The sequence below is a fragment of the Poecilia mexicana genome, unplaced genomic scaffold, assembly GCF_051168715.1.
Source record: "Poecilia mexicana isolate PSO_F unplaced genomic scaffold, ASM5116871v1 scaffold_9, whole genome shotgun sequence".
Classification (NCBI taxonomy): domain Eukaryota; kingdom Metazoa; phylum Chordata; class Actinopteri; order Cyprinodontiformes; family Poeciliidae; genus Poecilia; species Poecilia mexicana.
In genome coordinates this window covers 13,728,045-13,742,220 of record NW_028263378.1, presented here as the reverse complement: position 1 = coordinate 13,742,220, position 14,176 = coordinate 13,728,045, and the positions used below count along the sequence as shown (strand labels likewise).

The 14,176-nt window shown below is 37.5% G+C and overlaps 1 long non-coding RNA gene across 1 annotated transcript in view; it reads left to right on the top strand.

The window, feature by feature from the left end:
- The window catches only part of LOC148157661 (uncharacterized), an 88,565-nt gene extending 74,481 nt beyond the window's left edge, over nt 1–14,084 (top strand). The window contains exon 3 of the long non-coding RNA XR_015764267.1: nt 13,478–14,084. This is a non-coding gene — a long non-coding RNA (uncharacterized LOC148157661). The remainder of the gene's footprint in view (nt 1–13,477) is intronic.
- The last annotated feature ends 92 nt before the right edge of the window (nt 14,085–14,176 follow it).

Below are 14,176 nucleotides of genomic sequence, written 5' to 3'. Positions count from 1 at the left end.
ACACCCTTAAAAAGTGGGAAAGCCAAAACGTTATCTGATCTACCTGATGCCTAAATGTCTTAAGCTATGAAGTCAAGACTCCATGTGCAATATGACTAACTGAAATCTACTGATAATGTCTTGTGCATGAGCGCTTGAAAGAAAATGTCTAAAGAACACAAGAAGCAGATTTCCTTAATATTACTATAATTATAAATTTTGAGGCATGCAGTTTTTTGGTGATTGGTCAACATTACAGCTATGCAGCTTCACCCTTTTACATAAAGCTCTAATTTTATTTCTGAATAGTTGCATTCTTTTCTGCTTACCTGATCGATTGCACATGCTTGTAAGTTACCCTTGAGAAATTTTATCACATGTTCTATTTGATCCATAGGTAAACCCACTTGGTAAATAAAAGCAAAAAAAAAAAATCCATATTTTTCCTTTTAAAATATTGGCTAATAAAACATTTTTGATTCCACAGAATTTACTTAAAACTGTTTTTTTCAAGTAAAAATGAGCCACTGATTTGGAGTCTTGCTGGAAGCTATAAAAAAAATCCCAAAATCCATAATATTCCATAATATATTGAGTAAAATATCAGAAGTGTTGTGTCTCATCTGACCAGTCAAGTGGAATATTAAGAATTAACTTGTCAGTGGATCACAAGACATGAAATTAATAACTTTTTTGTTTTTTATGGGAACCATTTGTGTAGGAGGAGTGAACAGGCAGAAAGCAGCTGGCTGAAATTAATCTGCCTAAATCGGATCAAACGTGAGCAAGACGCGCCGAGTCAAGTCTGTGACTTGTTGTTTTTGTAGGATTTTTATGGCAGGACATGGAACTTCTTTTGTTTATAAGACTCTGAAACAGAATAAGACTTTCCCAGTAGATTATATGCAGAAAAAAATACTATAAAGCACATATTTTTAAATGTGCCTGGTGAGCCACTTCTGTGCAGCTTATGTATGAGAAAAGCATACAAGGACAAATGAAGACAGAACGGCTGGACCTGAACAAGACAAAAGAAGATCGGAAAAAGCTAAATCCTAAAAGAAATGGAGATAAGATAGAGAGCGACAAATACAACCACAGAGATGTGAAGAAAGGAATCCTTGCTTTGCTACGCTGGTACCTGCATTTCTGTGCAGATAAAATGACAAAGCACAGATGAGTTAAAGATGGATAACACCCTGGATCACAGAGCAAGTATTTGAAGTTAACGTGAACGAACAAAATATTTCTATAAGATATTGGCTGGAGTTGTGTGGATTAAATAAATGGTGAAAGGTAAAAGCATCAAACTGACTGAGGTAATGGCTGTCAGAGCAATTAATTAGGGAGCTTTGCAGAATAAGGAGGGAGTAACATGGTAGAGAGGTGACATGGAGTGTTAAGATCATGGTTTGAGAATGGTTATGACAGTTGCCTCATCCTGAGCAGTTGTCGTCGTCGTCCTGTATTGTCCTTGATGCTGTATAAAAAAGAATGCACATATTGTTATGAAGTTTTCCTCTCAAGTAATTGTCACAAAGACTGTAGAAAGTTGTAGGACTCTGTTTTATAAAAACAAAACAGAGGACAGATGTCTTCACCCTCTCCCACAACTCACGGCCAGCAGCACCGACAAACCCATTAAAGTACTGGATGCTTCCATGAGTGATAAAGAATGTTTGGAAGTTGTTCTGCTGCATTTGGACCAACTAATTAGAAAACAGAGTGTTGTCTTGTTTCCTTCAAACTCTATTTTCTAAGTATGATGGAACCAAAGCATCCATTACCATTTCTAATTACAGTTAGGAAATTGCATGAGCTATAAGCCTGTGGTCAATATTATTGGGTACAAAGTTGTATTCTTTAGTGCTTTAGTGACAAAGCCAAAATGTGCTGTTTACGCATTACTTTTCCTCTTCCAAATTTGGACAGTAAAAATAGTTTAAATCTGGAAAAACACAAGTGTGAAATTATGCTCAAATTTACCTTACCCATCATGCATTTGTAATTTACACATTTGTAAATGAGTTATAATATATTTTTATTTATCCTTGTCCCCTAACTCTCCAACCCATTATCTGTGTAGAAGAACTAAGTTTCTAAAGGAATAATTTTACAAATCAAGAAGTCTTGATGGCACTTTACAATTCTCCACAAACAAACACGCTCAAAATATACAAAGAAGAGCTCTACACTTTCTGCACTTTGCCCAAACTCTTACACACTTACAGCTGCCTTTAATTAGGATCACATTTCAACCCTGACAGTTGAATAAGTGAGCTGTCTATTCCCAAGGCAAAAATAGCAGGCTAATAAGTACTCAGCGTGAACACAGAATCTGTTTAAATGCTTCGACATTTACATTAACCATCCATTTTGCGCTCTGAAGTTATATTGATTTCCCCCCTCGATGTTCGATGCTGTTTCAATCAATGCTATTCACTTACTGATTAAACATCAAATTATCATTGACACAACCCAAAATCGAACATGCTTTTGTTTGAGAGGATTCTGTTGTAGGCTGTCAGCAAAACCGATCTTATTTTTTTCTTTGCATTTCTATGCTAGGTTGGGCTTATCAATGTTATTTATTTGCATATTTCTTGTCACGTTTCACTGAACAATACACGCGTAAATATGCTCTTTGGCTGCTTTTTAACTTGAAGTCCTTAAATCGAGCTTTAGCACAGCAAATGATACTGATGCTTCTTTTACTCAAGTAGTGCAGCAGCAATGCATCTTTAAATGAGACCTTTTTGTGACCTTCTATACTGTTAGGGGATTGGCAATCTGTCTGCCCAGTGCTGTCTGTAGAGATGCTGTTATAACAGCAGTGGCAGCAGCTTAATCATAGACATCCACAGAGACAAAAAGAGAGCACCACAGCATGGGTAGAAACATATCCACCAAAGCAAAAGGGAGATGGAGTGCAAGGGGGGAAGCCTTTTATCTGGCCATTACTTCCTCCTCTGTTCAGAGCAGCAAAATGAAACAAAGACATATTGACAAAGACTGAGACTGTTCATATGTCCAGTGGCTGGCTAAAAACAATATTATGCCTTCTCTCTCCTTTAATCTTCCATTTGTAAAAATGGAAATGTCTTGATTGACAAAGAAATAACATTCAAAAGTCAGAGACTGAGATTAAATAATCCACATGGTGACATTGTAAACATGGGTCATTCATGACTGTGGTAAAAAATATATAGATATATTTGTTAAGAAATATGAGCAGTTTTCTGTCAGGTCTACACAGGGTTCATTAAGCCCATCTTTTTTGTTTTTCGCTGTATAATGGAGAGCATCTTTCTTTGCCATGATTTCACATATAAATCCAGCCACATGAAGAATGCTATTACAGAAACCTTCAAAATTACATTCAGCAAAGAACTAGAAACTGAGACTATAAAACCATATTGCCTGTGAAATATTGCGCTCACAGAAAAAAATATTTTTTTCATCTTTTCCACTATATGGGTAAGAATTAAATGCATCAACAAGAACTATGAGGTAGATTTTATTGGTCTTTGTTAGCTGCCTATAGACCAAACCCCATTTTGGAGCCAAAGGAGGCACATAGTGTGGTGGCAAATTGGAAACTCAAGGCTGAGACTTCATTATGACTCAGTCAAAAGGAGACTGTGAAGAAAACCCCCAGCATCAACATAACCAATCAAAAGTATTAAAAGCCAAGTCACGCAGAGTTCATTGCTGCATAAACAAGTCGTTTAAAAGAATTATGAGGCCATTCAGTAAATCTCCCTTCAGATGGCAACAATATTGCCTCAACTGTTGAAGACCTCCCAACTCTGTAGGCCAGTCCCACATTACACAGTTGGGGAATCTTAACGGAAGACAGAGACATTCAAAGACTACGACCATAGCAGGCCCCTTTCATTTCATATTTCCTCTACATTTAGAATTTATTCACAGCCTGAAACCCCTTTTTCTCTTTTCTGCTGTTGCCTTGGCGCTCTTTCTGGATCAGCTTTCAGCAATTCTAGATATGTCAGACCTGGTATTCTTTTAATCTAATCCAGTAAGACCTGGGGCTTCTGGGAGTTGTTTGCCATTCTGAAAAGTCAGTTCTGGCTTTCATACTTGTTTTTTAACTGCATGTGTGCATTGTACTTTTAGGCTTGCAGGCGGGTTAAAGAATGTCTTTCATATTTAGAGCATAATGAATCAAGTAAACCTAGCTATAATGGAATAAAAGTAATGTGCAAATGACAAAGGGCATTTTATTTTTTATTTTACATGAATTCACTGCTTTTCTCCATGACTCACTTACTCTTCCTCTTTCAACAGAAGATGGTTAGCTGATTCTTTGTGTTGCAAATGCATTTAGCTTTTGTTTAGACAGTGGAAAAAAGTGAGTTTTCAGTGAGCTCCAGGGTTTTTTCCCATCTATAAAACATGCTTTATGAAAGATGAGGAGGACAGACACACACACGCACATGCACACGCGCACGCACACACAACAAAAAATGACATATCTACACCATAGGAGGTGGTATAGATAGGATGCAGCAACACAAAAAACGATGCGAGTATACCGGGCCAATCGGTGGCACTGCAAAACTGCCAGAGAACTAGATAAAAAAACGAAACGGCATAAGGTACATGTGGGATAGAGAAAGATAAAGCTTGGGCATTAATGGTTTTAAGAGAGACACAGCTCATGTGGCCACACAGAAACAAGAAGCTGATGTTCGGAACATTATTCACTCTGGCATCCAGTTTCAAAAAGGATTTTCTGGTCTCCCAACAATCTGAATCCTGTGGATACACAGACAAGAAATAACCTTTGCGGATACACCTATAAGATCATCTTAGTGTGAATTGACAAAATTATTTTATTTGAACTTTTTACTAAATTTTTGCTTGAAATACATCAAATTTAATGAGTTTAGGTGAAGACCATTTGTGAAAATGTTACTTGGGTCACTTATACCAATGCACACCACATTTTTAGAGTTTTAGTTGTAAAAAAGTGTATCATTTTCTTTTCAAATCACTTAAATACTAATTTAGAGTTGGTGGGAATCACCTAGGACAGCTGGGCACTTGACAACCTGTAACGTATCGGTGAAAAGCCAGACGAAAGTGACCATGGTGGCAAAGGAGGTAAGCTAACCTGAGTTAGGGTAGTACTGCATCAAGTTAATGGCCCAGAGTCCACATGGACGAGGACTCCTACAGTGAGCATTGCAATAAAATACCTTAAATGGGTCTGAATCTTGAGAACTCCACAAGCATCACTTGGCTTCCTGAGAAGGGAAGCCCATGATAGACTTACTAGCCCTTAAATTCTTTCGCAGCAGTTTAGAAGTGAGAACAAATATCCATTAGGTAGCAATGCACAAGCAGACCCACAGTACATCTTCTCGGGGTGCAAAACTACTCTGCTTCAGATGGTGCCACAGTGGGATATTACAGAGGCTTGCAGACCTGCTGGAAGAATGCAGAGTGGCAGCAATCAAAACCTCCAGACTAAATCACTGCCTCATCATAGCTTTGATTTGATAAGACAATGTCAAAGATATTTTTGTCTCGAACCTGGATCAGCAAACATTGTTGTATCCTTATAGAGGGGCGAACCTTGAATGCTTCACTACATAAATAATTTAAATTGAATATTGGTCCCAACGTAGCATTGAACAAAAGATCTGTATTGATTCAAGGTAGTCATGAGAGATTAAACCCTTTTTGGACAATAGTTAATCTTCCCACCAGAGGTCATACAAACATGTAGGCCAGATGTTGTGGCCGCCAGCAGCTAAGAGGGTTCTTGTAACTGTGCCTGCATATCTGCCGCAAATTAAAAATACTCTAGTCCAAATGCTCAGATCTGGTTTGTACATGTTGGAAGGAGGGCTAAACTGTCTCCATCTACCCCATGAATCTAGGAGCGAGTGTGATTGTTGACAAATCAGTCATCCAGCTGCTGAGGGCAGCTGTTGTGACGAGGGGAAACTAAGGAGCTGCCAGTGGAGGCTGGTTGTCAGCCAGAGAAAGGTTATATAGACTATTAACACAGTCCATTAGGGTCAGCTGCAGGGGGTAGTATGGTGAAGTCCACAGAGAGCCACTGACCCCACACAACAGGAAAAGTAGAGAGCAAAACACTGGTGAATGGTTACGCCAAAAGACAATCCTAAGACTGACTCTGGGGGAAGTGCAGCAAGGATGGTGACCAGTCAGGTTTAGCATACCCTGTACAGCATGTCTATATATCATTAGAAAGTTCTGACATTTCTTGATACTTGATTTCTTTGTGTGAAAGTAAATGTTTCCATCAGCTTTGATCACAGCCCTCATGATGAGACCTGAAAGGCATTTTTCTACAAAATCTCTCATTGCCTCAGCTTGGGTGACATATCAAATAAATAAAAGCTGCATATCTGGAATGCATTGCATAGTAAATTCTTGTTCCTTAGCTTTTTTTGCCTTGGGTGATTATGGCTTGATTAGAATCTTTACTGGTTCAGTTAGCATATTGTAGTTAATCAGTCTTTAAGTGCACACCACCTGCAAGTCTCCCCCCTTTAATTTCCAGAAGTAATTCACAGAAGTTGTAAAAGGGCAATCAGGTTTCTCTCTCTGTGTCTGTGAATAAATCTAATATTCATAAACCCATACCCATTGTGGGATAAATCTAGTGTAGTGCATGGCAACTTAACGACAGCAAAATCTTCCTACTGGTTTGCTGCACAGGCACTTTAATATAACAGGTATAAATTTGTAATCACAGACAGACTCTTCATTGTAATTGCTGTGAAAGAGAACGTGTTAGGCTAAGAGATTAATGCACTCTTATTCTGATTGTATGTCATACAGTGTGACATAAGCCCATCAAATCGACGCTGTTAAACATGTCAGTAATCGAGGCATAAGTACAACTGCACATTAAGATAGTTTACATTTTATTTACTCTAGTGTAAATCACTAAAAAGCAACATAATTTACTCAGCCCAAGAAACCTGGTTCAGCAAACATTGTATCTTTATAGATGAGTTAGCCTTGACCACTTTTCACTGAGCTTTACAGCACAATGTCTCTTCAAGCACTTCAAATGTTGCCCAGTTTGTGTGAATGAAATCAATCTTGGACAAGACAGCAGGATATTCATGCAGGATTTAATTTACAGCTTCCCTGCAGTTTGTGGGCCTTTAAAACAAAGTGGGTTTCTGTTTTAGCTAGCTCTTTGGTACTCTCTACCGGGGCTACAGTACACTATATATCTCTATGGCTTACCTTCGTCCTTTTTCTTCCTGTTCATATCCATATGAACAGACTCCATATATATCTTGGACTTAAACACCATAGGCGGCACTCGTAAAGTTTAATGTTGGCTCTAACAAGATGTCAAGGTCACACTGTTGTAATGTTATAGGAAGCCTCTCCCTCGCTCTCCCTCTCTCTCAATGAGAAGTAATGAAGTTCTATTGGTCATAGTTGAGGAGGCCCATTGTTCAGCTCAGAGAGGGAACATTAATGGAATGGATTATTCACGACAGCTTGCTGAAAGGTTTATCACTCAGTCATCCTGGAATATATTGTCTGCTCATGTCCCTTGTTGGTGTACCATTTCTGTTTTAGTGCTGCGCAGAAGTGCATCTACTGCACACGTAAACACAGAGGCTGCATGCACAAAATGCTTTAGATTGTTATTTTGTGGGTTGGGGGTTGGGAGATGTCAGGATTTCCTGGACATTTCATAAAACTCAATATGGCATTGTGTTATATTAGCTAAACTATGTCTCAGCAAAAACGGCATAAATCTTTTAGCAAGGTCAAAACCATGTTCTGAGGCTGTAGTCCTCGATGCAGATGTGCATCGAGAACAACTCGAACAACTGTTCGATTTCAGTTCTCAGGCTATTTGCTGCATGTTTTTGCCTTCTCTCTCTTCCTGATTTCCAGTCTGTTTACTGCCAGCAGAGCCTAACTCCGCCCCCAAAAAACTGGAAAAAAAACAAAAAAACATGTATTGTTAGGTTGTGTTTTCTTGAAAAGCACCAGACTAAACCACAAGCTAATTAGGCAATAACTTCAGACTTAAAGTTGTTTTGTATTTCATTTTAGCTCACTCTCTTTTTGCTCTCTGGGCTCTATCCCTTCATAAAGCACTTAATGAGGTCAATCAAGTGCATCACTATGGGAGATTAATGTGGTTAAACTGTCTTTTGGTGAACTCTTTCCGTTGCTGTTTTTTGCAGTTTTTCTTCCTAATGCATTTTGGGTATTTTAATCAATACTCTTAATAAATGGTGCAAGAATGAGATTGAAGGGAAGTGCAAGCTGAAGTGTGAATACAGAACCACCTAAGAGCCCTGAACATGTGTTACTTGACACAGAAAGCTGTGTACCAAGTCCCACAGGCCTTTTTGAGTGTGTTGGTTTGTGTGTGTAGGCTCCTAGCCTCAGAACTTCCTGCTCCTCCTAAGCACCACTACTTCCTGACCTCTTTACTTTATTGTTGACTTGTTTCCTTGCCCATTTGATCACTCAATTAGTTTCTCCCCCCTGCACCATCAAACTCAATTTATGTGCCTAAGCCCGTCATTCCACCAGGTCAGAAACGCTTATATAGTCTAAATCTTCTACAATTACAACAGTTCATATTGTAATTGGTGCAAAAATGAGATTGAAGGCAACTGGCAAGGTTCTTGTGATTGAAGCATACTTTTTTTTGGCCAAAAAAAAAAAGAGAGATTTAGCCCAGGGGGGTTGAAACCCTGAATGCTTAGAGTAGATAGGATCTCAGGATTCAGTACATTTATACCACAATTTCCTTTTTTGAGCTGAATAAAGGTAAAAATGTGTTTGTTTTATTTTTGTTTTTCATCTTGTTAGATATAGCTAGGGAGTGGGATTTCATACATTGTGTAAGTGCACAATAATTCCTGAAATATTATTAAAATTAACCTACTAATTTAGAGCCGTTTCTCATTACATGAAGAACCATGGTTTTCTTAAAAAGGACAGTGGAATTAAATAATAGGTTAATCTCATTTAAATTGAACATAACTTGATAATTTTCATCAGCTCTATCAAGACTATTCAAAAATTACCTGCATTTGTATCGCTTTAACATTGCATATTATAAAGACAATTTGTGTGTAGATTAAATTAAATAAACAATTTTCCCTGTTCCACAGACTAAAACTGTGTCTTTAAAAAAATCTGATCAATTTATTTGTTGGAGATTTCTGACGTCTACCATGTGTTTGGGACTAAGAGAGCATATTTTGGACACCTATTCAGCTCAATCAAAGGGATGTCTGGATCCCTCTGGTCCCAATGATTCAGATAGAAGGGATAGCACCTTTTCAGTTTGTCCATCTTCTTGATCAATAATGCATAAACGCTCTCATGACATCCAAAATATGTTCTCCTTCCATATGCAGTTAAGCAGGAGACGGGCTATGATCTGATTTTCACCAAGAAAGACATGCTGGTTGCTGAAAATTGATCCTCATGTGCATCCAGCTGTAGGATGAATGCTTAGGGATCTCTTTCCAAAAGGGTTTGCCTATTTCTACTTCCGCAGAGTGAGGCTGTAACGATTCCCTGAGTCTAGGGAAGTAATGTGTTCAGTTGTGTAGGCTACGGTCCAGCAACAGTGGCGACATTTGAATGAAATCAAAGCACTTACATTGCTGTATGTATCGTTTAGTAAATGTATCATTAGCGTTAAATATTACATTATCATAATCATTTTACTGTATTTTTAGCCGTCAGTTATACATTTTCCCCTTTAAAACCAATGTGGAGCTTGTGTCTAAATTCCAGTATGGAACAACAAAATGTGACAGGTTGCACTACATGACCCTTTTTTCCCCTTTTTTTTCATCAGAGAGAAAAATATATTTACAGCATGACAAGAAAGGCTTTTGTTGTGATTAGTTTTTTTCTTTTCTTTTTGGTGCCTCTAAAATGCTTTCACAGATGGCTCTAAGGTTATTGTTCTAAAGTGCTTGCATTCACTGTTAAATCAAAGGTCAGGGATTTCATGGTTAAACAAGTGTGTCACTGTAAAGGTCTTGCAGGATAAATGTACTTATTGCAAAAACATGTTGTCTCTTTTAGCTTTCAGTGACAGATCATTCTGTTAACATTTACTTCCCAATGTGATTTTAGAGGTACCTTCTTGGTTATATTCAGAATGGAAAACTATGCATCAGTGCAGGTTGACTTCAATTAAAAAGATGAAAAAGAATTTTAAAAAGTTATATTTTCAGTGCCTACAGGAAAATGTGGTACTAAACTGCAACTTATACTCGGAATCACGGCCTTACTGATTGAGCTTTTGTCACTTTAACAGCTCCGGAAACTAATTATCTACCAAATCTTACATTATTTGAAATACGAATGATTACAAGGGTAGCCAGTCATATTAACTTATAGCAATGACCCAGAATTGTTTTAATTACTGTCTTCAGTAGTTGGTGTTTTTTCTGCTTTGTTTTTGTGTTTTTGCAGATTCAGTGCTGTAAAAGTGAGTGCCGATAAAAAGTCTGAAAAAAAAAAATCTTAGTTTTGTAATCTACAAGGCCTTTCCCCATTTTCATGAGGTGTAACACTTAACTCATAAAAGATTCAGGCTAAATTGTCAGTTTTATATTGATCATGCAATCAGGCTTCACAGCACATCTTCCATTAACAAGACAGCATCCGTGCTTCTTCAATGGAGTTTTGTTATTGCCCTGTGGGCGGCTAAAGATAACCTCAGTCTCAGCCTAATTCCAACCTAAAGATGATGAGCTCCATTTAGCTTGGCCTGATTAACAGTTTTCATCTATTTGGGACTCGTATGACCCAATCTGTTTTCTAGGCCTGTGCCTGCATGTGCCTGTCTGCCGTTCAGTGTTTATGGGTAAGTATAGAAATATTTAGGGTCCCCAGTGAGATGTTTATGCAATGTGCTTTACAGCCAAGGACAAAGTGTACAGGTGTGTCCTTGCTTTTAATTCTGCATCTGGGATGTAGTTTTGTATGTATGATATGAGACGTACAATAACAGACCCACGGTTTTGTAAGTTCTGTTGCATCACACATATTTCAAATACATAGGGATATAACTTCAATGAATTTGTCAAATACACTGACCAATAAGGTCACATACTTGTTTGTGCCTAGTCTTTCCAAGGTTGTGATGGAGAATTTGCAGTTGTTGCTTGTAAGTGTTAGACAAAGCCCAACAGTATTTCCCTTTATAGTCTTCTTTGACGTTATTTTCTCAGACTTTTATTTTCCAGAGTGTTGTTATGAGTTATTTTATGATATTCTGTGCTGTCTGCTAAAACATATATCTTTTGGCATTTCGTATAAAACTTTTTTTCCCCCCCATCTTAACTTTTTTTTATTATATACATTTTTGTCTGCATCAGAGCAGTTCAGGTCAGTGTAATATTTACCTGTTTCTTTTTCTCCTTTGTTTCTGTTTTTCTTAAGACCCACTTTAGATGTTTTACAACATAGCTGGAATCCTAATTTTAAAATGGAATATGCTTAAATATGCTTGTTATGTTTTTATGCTCATCAGTAAATAACTATGAATAAAACAAAACATTTACACCAAAAAGTATTTTGTTTATCCAGCAGATATTGAAATAATTGTATTGAATAATTGTAGTCAATACCAAAAGTCAAAGCGTCCAGCATCATATTAGAAATGTATTGTGAAAGGATCTGGGTAGATTCACTTTTGTAAGGCTGCACCTCATCAATTAGAGGAAACTTAAAGGGTATTTACAGCTGGTAGGAAGTACCTAGTTTAAAGTTTGGTCAGATCTTTGGGGAGAAGGAGGATTGTGTAATTTCCATAATTTTGAGCTGTTTTCAGTCTCTTCATCTTCCTGATAAGTTCTTGTGATTTATGAGTTTATTGAGCTGTAGGTAGACTGAACTGAAGTGTTTATATAATGGGATATGATAAGATAATATGATATGAAATGGAGCTATGTAAAAAAAAAAATTGGTATGTATTGAAATGACAGTTCATTCTTACTCCCGCAATGAAATCCAGGTTGAATCTTGCAAGTTGTCTTGCCTTTTTAAGTCCATAAGGTTATTATTTAGTCAAACTTGTGGTTATCCTGAACAAATGAAAATTGCATTGTGATGCTGAAAAGCAGCAATATGAAGAACTAATACAGACAGATGGCAACAGCAAGAGACTAAAAACAGAAGAGGGGTGAGAAAATGATTTATAGTCTGAAAGGGAGCTGATCTGACTGAGGAATAGAAAGAAAACAGACTTGCACATCAAGCTCAGAGGGTGGTGCAAGTTTGTGATTCATGAGGCAGCAGTGTCACGAGTCAAACTTTTTACCTCTAGCTGCCGGAGAAAAGAAAAATGTGGTTGAGCAATCAGAAATAAAGAGAATTTAGAAGTGGATTTTCAGTCATTTGGTTCAAATTCAAAAGTTTGCAGGTATGACAGAGTCATGGAAGATATCAAAAAATGGAAGGAGCAAGGGCGACTTAAGAGCATAAAAGAAAAGGACTGAACACCAACCACACAAGGTTTATTGCATAATGCATGTGATGGGATCTGGTGCCTGTAAACGGTCTGTGAATCTTTCATTACATTGAGCTGATCGAATGGTACCATTTGGGAGAAATAAAAGTTTGTAATAGTGGACAGAGCAACCATTGTGTTTGTTGAGGTAAAATCCCACTAAAGGAAAATGTTTTATATAATGTTTGCATTTGTCTGTTTTGCTACAGTGAGTTAGACTCAGAGTGTAAGACAGGTTCCAGTTCTTGTGGTTGAGTTCTTTGTATTTGAGGCAGAAACGTGCCGTTCACTGCAAAGCAAGCAAGTGAGCTAAGACATTATAAGACACGATTCCACTTCAAACATATCATGGTTTTTAAATGTTCTATGTGATTTCGACACATGGCACAGATTGGGAGAGTTGACATCTGTGGGACTGAAGGTTAGTCAGTGCATTTGTGTTCGGAAAACTTCCCTTAGATATACTCTAAGTACATGAAGAGAGAAGACCAGTCACTGCAATCACTGAATCAAATAAAAGGTCTTCACCTTCTTTCAAAATCAACATCGGGCTAGTAATACGCTTGTATTCAAATTACTGATGAAACATATTGCAACTCTTTAAAAGAAAATCTTTACTCTTATTCAGTATCAGATAGAATCCTTGTCTTTTCGTAAACTGTATTTAAATACCTGATTTCAAATGTGTGGCATCTCTAAATTGTGAAGCGAATGTGACCATTTTTTGACGATTAAAAACTGCCCATGGTAGACTGGCTAGAGATCAAATGGTTTCTGTTACAGTATCACTTCTGTTACACCATTAATGTGCAAAACAGATATGAATTGACATGTGACAATTCAGTTGACAGTTACAGATTTAATATGTTACTACTTTCTGAAATACAAATCGTCAGCTAACACAACAATGGGTTACTTTGTATGAAACCTATTCATCATCACCACACACAGAATTGTGATTTCTTTCAGCAATGCCACAGCATCTCCTCCTCTCCTCGAGAGTTGTGCACAAGCAGGAGGCTGATAACCACTGACCTGCCTGCTGACCTGCATCAGCCTCTGTCTCGGAGCCATGCAAGTTTGCATACCAACTTGCCATGAAAAGCCTGAGTGGTTACCAAAAGACCCATATCACAGTGCAAGAAGACCTCTGCTGTTTGTAGATGTAAAGGTATTAATCTATAAATTAGATCTGGATTTAGATTTTGCATTGGCTCCCTTAATACAAGTTGTTCATTCCTGGATTCCGATGGTTTGTAGATAAAATGAATAGAAGCATTTATTACTGTAATAGTAGGTTGTTTTATCTACGTTTTTAACAATAAATGCATCAGATATACTTTTGTTGTTTCTGTGTATTTTAACAAATGTAAGATGTGTAAGATCTTTAGATTTGTGCCATATGCTGTGAAAACTTGCAGGGTGAAGAGAGATACATTTTTTACAAGTAAAGGCTACGTACTTGGTCTTCTGTTACCATTTTGAACCTCACTGCTCTTCAGGGTCTCTGCCACGGAGTAATGGAGCCCAACAAAGGTCTTTGAGTTACTATATCAACACAGAATTTCGACTAAAAGTTAAAAAAAAAAAAAGTAAAAATAGTTCACTCATGAAAGGGGGACATTGTCGGTTTTTCTGATTATTAAGCACATTGCTTATTCTTTTGTG